Here is an 11,240-nt window from a genome sequence, read left to right on the forward strand (position 1 = left end):
ATATGTTCCTGAGTGCATGCTGCCCCGCGATGCACTTGGCCCAACCATAATTGGTCTTCGTTTGATCAGTATATCCAACGACGAGGGCGTTCACTGCCCTTGTTTCCATAGCCAGGTGGTCTCCGAGACTCGACATCGTTTCGCCAACGAGACCGCAAAGTGATTGGAGCTTTGTAGTCTCAATACCAATGGCATGATCCCAGATGCTTCGCGGTGTACAGCACCAGCACATTTCGACGCAGGCATGTATGTGACGAGTTCCTAGTAACGGGTTCTTTCTACATAGCTACTTTTTTCGGCCACGGAAAACCTATTTGTAGGTATAACGTCACTGACACAGGCACATTGTTCAGTCCTAAAACACCGTGCATGGCGCGTTGGAAAACTTTTGGTGCTGTTGAAATCCCGAATCGCATGCGCGGAAACCTCATCTGCCATAGGGAGTACTCATGATACAGATGAAGGAACTTGCTTCTGTCAACTTCATTTGCCAGAAGTCGGATGACGCGGTTAATGTTAAAAAGAAACTTGGCAGCGTGGAGTTGTGGAGAAACATCCTCTAATGTTGGCATAGGGTAATGTTCACGGAGTAGTGATCTACTGAGGTCAGATGAGGTCAAGCAAAATTAATCTTGTCCTTTTACGACAACAACGATGTGACTGGACCATTCGGTCGGTCCCGACCTTTTTGGTGACATGCTCAGCTTCCATGCGGTCCAGCTCGGTCTTGACTTTGTCCTGGAGGGCCACAGGCACTCGTCTGGCAGCTTTCCCGACGCCCTTGAAATCTAGTTCCAGTTTAATGTCGAAAACCAGATCCTTCAGTCCCTGGAAAATGGCTTCAAAAGGCGGAGCCGCCTCGTAGCGTTCCGTACCGCTCACAACTGCAACGCGGAAAAAAATTCCTAGGTGTTCTGCTACGCTGCTCTCAAGGGTAGCTGGGATCTCTTGGCGCACCACAAATAATCCAACTTGACACTTCTTGCCTTCGCACTGCAGGTCCAAGGCAGACCTTTTCTGACGCGCTCTCTGAGTGGCCGAAGAACGTGCTTAGGATGACACTACACTTTCTGGTTGGCTTTGCGTGAGTTGGCATAGATGCTTTCGAGATTATGCAGCAGTTTGCTCCGGTGTCTATTTGAAAGCAAACGGGCACGCCTTCTAGGTTCACTGAAGCTGCCCAAAAATCTTCACGAGACACAGTGCCAACGGTCAACGCTTCCAGATGAAACGTCTCGTCATCGCTAGCCATAGCGTTGTGCACTTCTTTTTGTGGAAGTCTTCTGCATCCTGGCTGTGTACCTGATCCTTTGCAGACTTTAGCGAAGTAATTAAGTTTTCCGCATTTATTGAATTTTTATCCCGATTGCTGGGCAAACACTAGTTCTGCGCGCAGCGAAACCACACTTTTGGCATGGACCCTTGCTTCCTTGAACGACGATCTCGTGTATTTTTCCTTCGTTTCGTATTCACCCACACCTTTCCTCTCCTTGCTCCCAGGCTCTGCACATTTCCACCGCCTTGGTGTACGACGGGTTCTCGTTGACTAGCTTCTGCTGAAGTTTCTTTTCTCGAATACCGAGAATTATTCTACTTCGAAGTAGGCGTTCTTCTAGCAACTCAAACCCGCAGTTGTTTGCTAGGACACGGATGGGAATCAACCATTCGTTAAAGGGCTCCCCTTCTTTCTGGTCCCTTGTACCAAATACGAACTCGTTGTAGGTCAGGTTCGCGGCAAAACCCTCTATATACAGGCACATTCGGCTAAAAGCCACAAACAGCTGCAAGAACGGGCTGTCCCAGGGATCTGCCCCAGCAGACTCCCGAAACCCGAGACGTTTCTTAACGACCGCGGGGGAACCGCTCTTACCTCTCGGCCGCTCTGCCCACGCAAATGCTCCCTCCAAAACGCCGACACCCACAAAGAAAGCTAAAAAAACAATGCCGACGCAACTCCGGAAAGTTCTAACGAAAGAAAACACCCTAATTAATAAACATGATTTCTACATAATTAACTGCCACCGAGCCCACTGAAGGCGGTGGACGGACGCTCCCGGTATTTGCAGAGGGCTGATGACGTCACTGATGACGACAATGCGTTAACGAATTTGTGGCACGTTGCGGTCTCATCCCTGCTGCTGCTTGCGTCCAGACGTAGAAACCATTGCGTTCGGTTTTGTTGACTTATCGTCATAACCTGGTCAAGTGCTGTGCGCGGCATAACTGCGGACGTTTGCTGTACCAGAATCTACGTGAAGAATAGGAGTATAAAATCAAACAAGAACGGAAAGCACCCAAGCACACGGTTGAAGACTATGATCTCAAATAGTATGTTCCATTCAAAAATTGAAAGTGGAAAGGAGTTATTAAATACGTTAGCAGATCCAGAGGTGCTTTGTACAGAGTTTGAGTTTGTTAATATACGAGAAGATCGAAGAGGAAGATGAAAAAGCACCGTTTCGATGTCAGGATGATGGTGATACATTTTATGAAAGAGGCAGAGACATAACCATTTTCGGGAACAGACGGGAACTGACGAATATATACCGTTAACTGATGGGAACTCACGGTCAGTTAGGAATTTTCTTGATTTTGTCACTGACGTTCGCACTCAGCAGCTTGAGAATGACGATGTGATGGTGTCATTTGATACTTATTTGTTTACGAATGTACCATTCGCTTGGCTGCCGACGTCATTGAGGCGCTTTTGAAGGATGATTCCACGTTAGAAAGCCGTTCGTCCTTGCTGGCGGAGGATCATTGTTTTATTGCGGTTCTGCTTGAACCAAACCTACTTCAGTTTGTCCAATGTGATCTATCATCCAATTGAAGGGTTTCCCGTGGGAAGTCCTGTTTCAGTTCCCGTGGCAAATGTGGTTATGGAGCACTTTGAAACACAGGTTTTCAGCTCCCTACCTTCTCCGGTTAATATGTATTGTAGGTATGTGAATGACACCTTTGGAATTTTCAAAAGGGGCAAACCTGCATGACTTTAACGCGACGCTGAAAACAAACGCGTTACCGCTACCGATAAAAAGTAACGCACGTTACTTCTGCGTTACTTTTTTTAAATTAGCATTTAACAGGTTTGCGGTTTTGACGATACAGGTATGCATAAGCTCATATATCAAGAAACATTATGTTCATGCAGAAACTGAACATAATTACTTTATATCTTACCGTTTCGCCTAAATACGAGAAAAAACGCGAAGAAAAACATGGCTTGACGCCTAAAAGCACGAAAACAATCGAAGTGTAATTGTAGTAAAGAGATAACGTAACTACGGCACTTGAAGTAGTAGGGAGTTTTCGAGGACCGCGTTTCCCCCTCCGCTAAAGCCCGGTTCAAACAGACCCGGACTGCAAACCTGGGCGCCGGAACCCGTAGTGACGTCAGCGCTCCCTCCGTACGGGCGGTGACGCAAATACGGCTTCCGGCACCCGGATTGAAGAGTTGAAATTTTTGCAACTTTCTCCTGCCCGGGTCGTGACGTAGGTTCCCGTATTTTCTCCGCGGCCAATCAGCGCGGCGCGCTTCCCTCCTCCGCCCTCCTTGCCACCGGCGTTCACGTTGTTCCGCGTGCGAATGCGTCAGTCGCTCCGCGCTTGCTTGCAAGGAAAGCTCCGGCGATGAACTTCCCGCCCGTCTCCGACGTGAGGAAAGCAGCTCAGGCTGCAAAGAGGAGTGCCGCTGCGATTGACGTACCCGAGAAAGCCTATGGAACTCGTTAGCTAGTTCAGCGGTACCCCTGGATCTACGACAGGTATCGTAGCGACCACAAGGACCGGGACAAGTGAAAGAACTCGATACTGCTTTTAATATTTTATTGACGCGGTTTCGGAGACACGGGAGGTGGTTGCAACCCGATGAAACGGCATCTTCAATGCAAATATCAGTAGCGTTTAGAAAGGCCGTTTGTAGAGGCAGGCAGTGGCTGGTGCTGCAAAGAGACCGGAAAGGCAGTGGGATGTTATTAATAAGCAAATTTGCCAAGCTTCCAGCTTTGAGGGCATGCTTGTTCACTACAATTGTAATGAAGCAACTCATTTGTTCATTTTTTTTTTTTTTATGCACAATGTTTTACCAGCCTCGGGCACTCTGCGACCGACAAAATCTCCTCCCCCCCGAAACAAAATCCTGGCTACGTGCCTAGCTGCAACCATTGTGCGTGCGAGCTACATCTGACACTTAAAAGGTTAAAAAGGTCAACGACGGTACGCGCTGTAGACCAGTTTTTAGGCAGTACTGTGCGACCGCTAGCCTAGGGTCTTTAACACCCGTCACGCAGTAGTGAAACACGAAGGTCTGCTGGTACGAGGCTCATCCAGATCGGAACGGGCAGGGGTGGGGATTGAACCCAAGATCCCTGGGTTCTGCAGCGCGAGCTTTCGTGCAGAAAGCTTGTAAGCACACATCCTAGCTAGCACAAAGGACAAGGAAGCACAACAGGCTTCCGTCATACATGCACTCGAAGGAGCACAACACCGTGACCAGATTTTGTGGACCAAAAGAGTGTGTCGTACGAGCTGCACATGTGCATGCCATTGCTATTTTTTTATAGCACAGACGCAGTAAAATTTGACAAGCGTGTGACTGCTAAGAAAGCTGCTCTCGTGATCCTGCCGCGTTAAAAATGATATAAACGTGCTTTCACTGCGGGAGCGCACTCTCCAGGTGAGTATTCCTGCGAGCGACGCGCGAGCCCATGTGGAACGCCACTTGATATATAACGTGAAAATAATCCAAAATAAAAAGCAGCACACCCTACCTTGCTCGTGACATTCGGAAGCACTCGAAGAATTCCCGGCCGTCGGGGTCGTCGAACATCTGTCTCACAACACTGTAGGACTGTAGTCTCACGATGGTGGCATACTCGTCGAGCATTTTTCGAGGCTTCAGGAGCTCGCGGACGGCCTTTCGCTTCTTCTTTTTCTTCACGCTCCGTAGGTACTGCTCACACGCAGCCGCGAAAGTAGTCAGCCGACGCCAGGTGATAGTTGTTGCATTTGTGACGCACCTCACTACACAAAGCTTCATAAGTGAGGCAATTCGAGCTTCGTAGCCGGGATCCTGCCGAGACGACGCCATCACGAAACAAAGCGAGTGCCGCCGGTGCCGCTCTAGACGGAGCGCGCCGCGCGCCCGGGCTGCCCGGGCCCCCGGGCGACGACCCGGGTTGACGACAGCCGCTGATTGGTTGCCTGGGGAGCCGCCGTGACGTCCTGTTCCCGTATACGGAGACCCGTGTCGCGCGCCGTTCAAATCAAACCGTGACGTCAGCTCCCGTAAACGGGAGCCGGAAGTGATTACGTCAGTACGGGTTCCGGCTCCCGGGTTCCGTATTCGGGGTCTGTTTGAACCGCCCTTAAGCCCTCGGCAACGAAGAATCCGCTACTGCGCCTGCGCGCCGATGGCCTTGACTGTGGAGTTCTGGGTACCGTAGCGGGTTGCTTGGGGCGTTACGGGACGACGAGAACGGTCTCCGGAAACTCCCTAGTAACGTAAGTACGTTACCCGCTACTGTGTCGAAAAAGTAACAAGTAGGTTACTACGTTACTGAAAAAAGTAACGCGTTCCTGGTAACGCCGTTACTCATGACGTGTCACCGCCAAGACTGCAGAACGGACAAAGCGTTACTGCTTGTCATGCCTTGTGATCATGAGGGTACGAAAAATATCATACCGTGACTTAAAGACGCTGAGTGTACTTAATCAGTTCGCAGACCCACAGTCTGCTGATCTCGCCGGCAGTGCGGAAACCGACTCGAAGTAATCGTAGGCCTCGAGAGACTTGTGCGCCTGCACCGTGTCGGCCGTGAACTGGCTCGGCGAAAAAACTAAATGAACGACGACGTGAGCCGTCGACTTCGGTGGCAGCAACTTCACGTCGGAAGTCCAGCTTTCCCAATGTTTACGGCGCACGGATCCTCGTAGGCAACGCCGTCCACGCACAGTTTGTTTCGACACCGCTGCCGTTCAGGTTCGGGTAACGAGCTCAAATAGTCGGTCATAGCATACGACTCACAAATAAAGCTAGAAGCGTCCCTACAACGTCAACAACGAGCGCACGCCACACAACGCAATCAACGCAATGGCGAAAACACGGAGAGCCGGGCCGCTTTTGCCCACATAGCTACCGCACATGCGCGACCTTCCGGCCGTGTTGGTAAACACAGCCGATCCGCGTGTCGGTCTATAAATAGTAACTGGTTGACCGCTCGCCTCAGTTCTGTGATTATGTACTGAAGATGACACCTGCGTGGGTGGCGAAACGTCTAAACAGTTTTGTTACCATTAGGGAGTTTTCGTAGACCGCACTGCCCCCTCCGCTAAGCGTTCCGCAACGAAGAAGTTGCTACTGCGGCTGCGCGCCGATAGCCTTGACTGTGGAGTTCCCGCTATCGTAGCGGGTTGCGGAGGGCCTTGCGGGACGGTGAAAAAAGGGAGTTTTCGTAGATCGTTTCCGCTGTCCCGCAACGCTCTCCGCAAGCAGTTACGCTAGCCGGAACTCCACAGTCAAGGCCATCGGCGCGCCGGCGCAGTAGCGGCTGCTTCGTTGCGGAGGGCTTAGCGGTGGGGGAAACACGGTCTACGAAAACTCCCTAAAGATCTACGAAAACTCCCTATTGTAAACGTTCTTAATCATTGTAGATGCTGGGGACCGCGCGCAGGAGCTCCCAAAGGCGTAAAGAAAACTGAAATAAAAATTTCAATATTTTATGCTGGGAAGGACACCAGTTCCCAGTTCCCTTCTCTCCATTTCCGTTTCGCATTCTTCGACTCTTCTCTCGTCCTCGCCCCCAAGAGCGGGTCTCAGCTACTCGCCGCAAAAGAGGAGGAGGAGCTCCAACTTTCTCAAATAGAAAGGAGGAATTGAGGTAGAGTTCCTTCCTTTCTGGCTGCTCGTCTGGCCTTTAAGTGAGAAACGCACACGATAGAAAAGAAAAGTAGTAACATCCAAAGCAGGGAATGCAGAAGGGCCAAAGGGTCACTAAAGCTTTTCGATTGAGGCACTATGTTTGCCTCGCTGCCGCCAAAAAGACTTTTCCATCAGAGCTATTCAATGTCGATGCCGTGGTCGCACGATGGAGACGCCACCTGAGAAATTATTTTTCAATGTCCCTCCTGGGACATAAGCTCTTCAATGCACCGAGCAAATCGAATTAAAAAAAAAAAAAAACATGGTTGTCGCTTTTCCGTTTTACAGAAACGTTGGGTGTTTGAAGAGAAAAGAAACTTCTTGAAATTGGTGCCGCCTCTCGCATCATGGAGGAATGCAGAAACAAAAAAATGAAAATGCCATTATAAAAAAATGGTCACTGCAGTATTTTTTTTATGCCAGCGTGCACGTAAATACAAACCGTTTTGACGCACGCGCTTCCTCAAGTCTGATATACGAGTCGTTTAAAATATTCTTCACGCGACGCGCAAGTTTTCGGTGTGTGGCATTCGCTTTCTTCTGCCGGGGAAACAAATACGGTATCAATATACGTAATGCACGTAAAAAAAAAAGTCCAGGCTAGCAGCTTGTACTTCATACTGGCAAGACACCAACCCCATCTACAGTGAAAACACCTGGCACCCAATGCGGGCGAAAAACTCTTCCTGCTGTCTAAAGATATACACACAACTAGAGATGTAAGCGACAAAAAAAATGTTGAAAATTTGAAAAAAGACAGGCTTTTTTTGTTTTTTTCCAACCAAAATAATAATAATAATAAAAAAAAAAAAAAAGAACAGAGCTCGCAAACTATGAAACGGATCCGCGCGCCGCCGGCGGCAATGCGGCGCTTTCTGGTGCCGCATCCCCGCCGGCAGGGCGCACCTCTCGCTGGGCGTCGGGAAACTTCTGTCCAACGTCGCGGAATACAGAACCTGCAAGGGAATTTGGTCAAAAGAAGGAGTATGGGGAGGAGTCTGCGAATCACCAGGATTCACCCACGTGGTGGCAAGGACTTTACTTCAACCGACCCTTGAGTCTCCTCGCCTCTCGTGTACTGCAGATTCCCCCTTCTTCTGTGGCATATGTAAAAAAACAAAACAAAAAAACAACAGGTCCGAGTTTGGAAATGTGCGCACCCAAGCTACGCAACAGGCTCGCAGGAGATCGCGTGGAAAAACTTGTATGAGAGCATTCCAACCTGAATTTGCGCACGGCTTCGTCGCTGCACAGGGACGCATCGACGCGCCAAGCGGAAATGAACCGGAATTATCGGACACGAACAGATATAAATGCCAGTCTTGACGCTTTGATGCGAAATCAATGCCTTGGCGTGAAATCGTGCCTAGATCTTGAAACCGGAAGCTCTGCTGGAGCCTGGGACTTTTGTGGTGCAGTAACGTAACAAATAAATTATTTTCAGTGTGAACGAAATAAATGTGTCGGGTTTTTAATAGCTCGTTGCGAAATCGTTTTTCTTTTTTTCAATTTTTAATGTTTTTCTAGAAAAACATGAAAACAAATTTTTTTTTTTCATGCCTCTCAAAATTTCATAAAATTTTAAATCTCTACACACAACAAAATTAATCAATGAATGCCGGTGCTGTCCGTGCGAACATTTTTGTTCTTGTATCGTTGTTCTCGCACACAAAACAACCGGTTGTTGCGTGATCCCTGCGCCAAAGTCAGTTGAGCGCAGCAAGGAACTTAATTTCAACGCCACCCTTCGTTATCTTTTACTTTTACGCACTAAAAAAAAATAAAAAAAAACAATGAACTCTGATAACAGTAAAAGTCACTACGGAGGTTTTCCTAAATAATCTAATCTAACACTTTTTGGAATAAGGAGACATAATCCATCTAGCATGTCTATGCTAGCCGCTTCAATAATTAATCTAGTCAGTCTGTTCTTGCTTCGTCCAAGTACCCTGCAATTGTTTAGAAGGGGGGAGCGTCCACAATCTTTGCAATAAATGCCCAGGTGACCTGAGTTAGCATTAATGGCGTTCTTGTTATGTTCTCGAAGTCGGTCATTAAGACACCGATCCGCCTGCCCGACGTAACACATCCCACAGGTATAAGAGGAAAGTAATAAATCGCTCCTTCTACCCAGGAAACGAACTCGGTCTTGCGGTTTTTGTTGCAGCACACTGGCAGAATAGATGACACATTCACCCGCTTGCATTGGCTGGAAATATTTTGCGGAGCAGAGAAGACCACGTCGATGTTGACTTCATTGGACAGGTTGTGGATATAAGGCACTATGAGTGGCCTTGTGATGCGTTCTCTTGTTCTGCGGTTAGTGGTTTCGTCTTGTTGACCTCCCTAAGTATAGGCATTCAGAGACTGAAACTAATAATGACAAAGGGTATCCTGCTGAAACCCACGGAAATATTTGCGTTTTGAAGCTCATGCGGGTCATGTGCGCGCGGGATTTCTTGAGAGCTCTTAGGCAAAGTTTAGCAATGCCTCTTTTAACAAGTTTTGAGTGTGCGGAAGTATGATTAAATAGTGGGTGTTTTGCCTTCGGTTCGTAAGACCAAGGACAAACACGAATCTCCAAACACAGCTATAGGTGACTGGTGCGCGACCGAAAAAATTCGCCTGGTCCTGGTATTGAACCAGGGACCTCTCCACTTCCAGTGGAACGCTCTACCAACAGAGCTAACCAGGGGTTAGACGTCAGTAGATCAAACGGTGGCGCACTAGTCACTCAGCTGTGTTTAAAGATTTGTGTTTGTCTTTTGTCCTTTGTTCCCCTTCTCCAAGGAGTATTATCATAATTCTTGTCCAGCTCGCTTGCACCTTTGCATTTAATTGCATTATTACAAAAAAGTAATTTCAAAGATAAAAAAAGATGAAATAAAGAGTGGCTTGCGGTTGCAACATACTGATAACTTTATCGTGCAACGTTGCCATTTCATGGCGATACTGTAAGAACTTCCAAACAATTTCGAAGAATTCATCGCACACATTTCTATAGTTCTTATAGTTAACTTGTAGTGCGGTATAGCTAGGTAACTAGAGATATAACTGTGTTCTGAGTGAGTATAGGGTATAAAACGAATGCTAATATTAGTGGTTAATTCCGTGCAGGACGTATGTAAAAATAGATTGTCAGCTTATGTATTTCGGGCACTCGATTTTTTTACGCGTTGACTTCTATCCACTTTCTGCCTGGTACAATGTTGTCACCAATAAAAAGAGCAGGTGAATTCAGAATGAAAAACAAATGTTTAACGAGACAACATTGTGCTTGCAAACATGAAGAGAAAGGTGTCACTGGTCTTGTGTCGGCGACGGAAAGGTGACCGACACGAAGCAGCGCGTTGTGGCTACTTTCATACAGGCGACACGTTCAGGAATGATCAGAACAAGAACACTCGATGAGAGTCGGTAATGGGCTTGGATTTCTTAGAAGTGTACAGAAATGATACGATAAGGTTCCGGGCCGAGCGGGATTCGAACCCGATACCTCTGTATAAGAGCCGCATGCGTTGCCAACTCCGTCCCGCACGCAAATGCCGGGTACCCCACCCGGCATTTTTTCTTTATTTTTTCGCCTACCCCAACTATACTTTGTTTAACGATGAACTAAAGGCCAAAGACGAGGGCCGCCAGGTCCAACCACGTTCCACGTTAAACTATGACATGCTTACAATTGGTTCGGGGTGGACGAATAATGCTCCGAACCTAACAGCGCTGCATCGTTTCTTTAGCTTCGACGCTGCAAGGAGCCTGTGCGTCGTGGCTGTCTTTCTAAAAATCGATTCGTCACTCAGCGCTATTCGATTCAAACCACTGTCCGCCCATCCCGACCAGTCATCCGAGACGCGGGCACCGAGACGTGCATCGATGCGAAATACCACGCAATTTCTAGGTGGCTCGTGAATGGATCTGGCGGTCCTTAGTTTTTGCCTTTGGTCCATCGTAGGGTGAGAGCAAACATAACGCCGGAGTATCCCTTTGTGCTGTAACGCAGTATAAAAAAGTATAGTTTATTCACCATTTACACCACGTCCGAATGTACTACAATATAAAATTTTTTGCATTTATATCATGTATACAGGTTGTTTATTTTAAGCTTTTCACATCGTTTTTAAAAATTCGTTTATGCTACACGAATGCAGAATAGTGAAGTAAAGTCATACGGCGAGGGGGATATTATATAGGAGCTATAGTCATCACGATAGTTGAATAGTTAACTAAAATTTGAATAGTTTTAGTTAATAAAAATAAACATATCCTTCAAATTAGAAACTTTTTTTAACAGTCACCGTAAATTTTAAAAAGAATCGCA

The sequence above is a fragment of the Ixodes scapularis genome, unplaced genomic scaffold (assembly GCF_016920785.2).
Source record: "Ixodes scapularis isolate PalLabHiFi unplaced genomic scaffold, ASM1692078v2 PGA_scaffold10__122_contigs__length_95168666, whole genome shotgun sequence".
NCBI lineage: Eukaryota > Metazoa > Arthropoda > Arachnida > Ixodida > Ixodidae > Ixodes > Ixodes scapularis.